The 2,145-nt window shown below is 47.5% G+C and overlaps 1 long non-coding RNA gene across 1 annotated transcript; it reads right to left on the reverse strand.

The window, feature by feature from the left end:
* Positions 1-335: 335 nt before the first annotated feature.
* Positions 336-1,890, reverse strand: LOC137840830 (uncharacterized). The gene is made up of 3 exons (XR_011087925.1): positions 1,618-1,890; positions 1,472-1,536; positions 336-1,216 (listed from the first exon to the last, which is right to left on the reverse strand). It is a non-coding gene; the product is annotated as an uncharacterized lncRNA (long non-coding RNA).
* Positions 1,891-2,145: the final 255 nt, after the last annotated feature.

A 2,145-nucleotide genomic window follows, 5' to 3' on the forward strand; every position in this document is an offset into this window, starting at 1 on the left:
TTGGAATTCATCTAGCCTGTCTGATATGGTCAATTTCATGAGGATGCTGGTATTAAGACGACCACTCTGGCCTTTACTTTGAACTGGCTGGTACCATCCAGTACATGTACAGTGGCTGGCCGTGTAGTTAAGAAACTGTGCTTTGAATTGAAAGCTAAGGTCCTGGAAGTTACACGCTATGTTTATAAATTCATTTGACCTCAGCAACAACTTGGACTGTACAGAAACGGCCTTCTTTGTAGTCAGACAGCCAATGGGGACACCAAGCCCTGCAACAACACATGCAAGAAGTTTCACATTCAAGAGATGCAGCTTCAATTGAGGCTCATCGCGAATGATGACTGACACCAAAGTTGACTTTATTTACAAGACCACCAACAGGAAGAAAACACGCTGTCGAGTTTATTCACAAGAACGCCCACATGATGCATGACGATTCAAAACAAACCAAAAAATGGCTCCGACTAGATTAAGATACCAGCTTTTACTCGTACAGAAAAATGTACCAACATTCTGCAAGATTCTGAGTTCGGTGGCCATTTTAAAGCAGGGTTGCCAAAGATGACTTATTGATCGCAACAGAGACCGTTTGTACGCTTGCCGTTTGCATCTATGGGTGTCTGGCTACTTGGCTTTTGTCAACAATGTCGAATGCATGCAGCTTTTCTTTGTGTAGTTAAAAAAATAAAAGCCTGACACTGCATATTTAACAAGACAATTTGGTTTGAGACTAACTTTACAAATGTCTTGTCATTGAGAAGGTCTCAAATGATTCCAGTTTGTATGCACGATAGACTGCCCATGCCAATGTTTAAAATGGACCACTTGAATTCAGTTCACAGTTTAATTCAGGTTCAGAGGTACACGCACACACAATTACAGTACAAACAGTTCACTTCATGTATTTAAAAAACACAATAACAATAAAACAACAATATTGCAAAATGACGCAGCGCTGAGAAAGAGAGAGGCCTCATGCAGACGGCCAGTGTGCACACCCAGTGAAAAAGTGGAGGGAGGGAAAGAAAAAGCACAAAAGGAAAAACAGTCATACTCTCCTTAAATGCTGGCTGGGCGCTTTGCCCTCGCCGCATCCGCACCCGTCCGCCGCCTCGTGTCGGCCCCTCATCACGGGCGAAGGTCGGCCGATGGTTGGCTTCCTTCCCCCCCCCCCGGCCGGTATTCGACGTTTGGACTCATCCTCCGCCTCGTGCCACTGCAAAAAGAAAAACGGCACTGTTGCACGCGGTTCACTTCTGTGGACGTACTCATTACCTGTCTATTAAAGCTTGCTCCTATTTTAAGCTCCCTTTATTTATTGGGTATGCATACATGAATGTTTTTGTTTTCTTTTTATGTCTGTTCCTATATGAAGAATTCAATGCTTATAATTTCTTTCTTTGTTGTAAAGTGCTTTGAGCTGCATTTCTTGTATGAATGGTGCTCTACAAATAAAGTTTTTTATTATTACCCTCTGGTCCCGCGGTCCTGTCCCTCTCTGTGCAGGCACTCGTCCGATCCACCGCCCCAGCAATCCTGAAAGGCAGAAAATTAAGGAAATCAAATTAAACCCAACCAGTGTGTACACTACGCTTGCAGATTGGATTGCCATGTCACCGCCTCTGGCCAGCCTTGGCCAGTCATGCGTCAGGCTCCTCTTCAACACTTGGCGACTGCTTTCTTTGGGTGATTCCTTCCTTTGCAACCCGCTCACCAATCGCGGGTCTGGGTGCCTCCGTCCACCAGCTCTTCGTTTCATACATCGTCTCTTCCACCTTGCAAGACAAGCACAAAAGTCTCGCTTGCGCTTGCCGTTGCTTGCGCTTGCCGTCGCTTGCGCGGTTGCTTGCGCGGTTGCTTGCGCTTGCTGTCGCTTGCGCTTGCCGTCGCTTGCGCTTGCGCGGTCGCTTGCGCTTGCCGTCGCTTGCGCTTGCGCGGTCGCTTGCGCTTGCCGTCGCTTGCGCGGTCGCTTGCGCGGTCGCTTGCGCTTGCCGTCGCTTGCGCGTTCGCTTGCGCTTGCCATCGCTGCGCGTTTGGCACTCAATGAGGGCTGCACAACATTTTGGAAAATCAATGATTATGGCAGTATTGGGCCAGACCACTGCATTGAGGCAAGTTGTGGACAATTCTTGGAGGGAGGTTAAC

This window comes from Syngnathus scovelli, chromosome 12, assembly GCF_024217435.2.
Source record: "Syngnathus scovelli strain Florida chromosome 12, RoL_Ssco_1.2, whole genome shotgun sequence".
In the NCBI taxonomy this organism is placed as follows: Eukaryota; Metazoa; Chordata; class Actinopteri; order Syngnathiformes; family Syngnathidae; genus Syngnathus; species Syngnathus scovelli.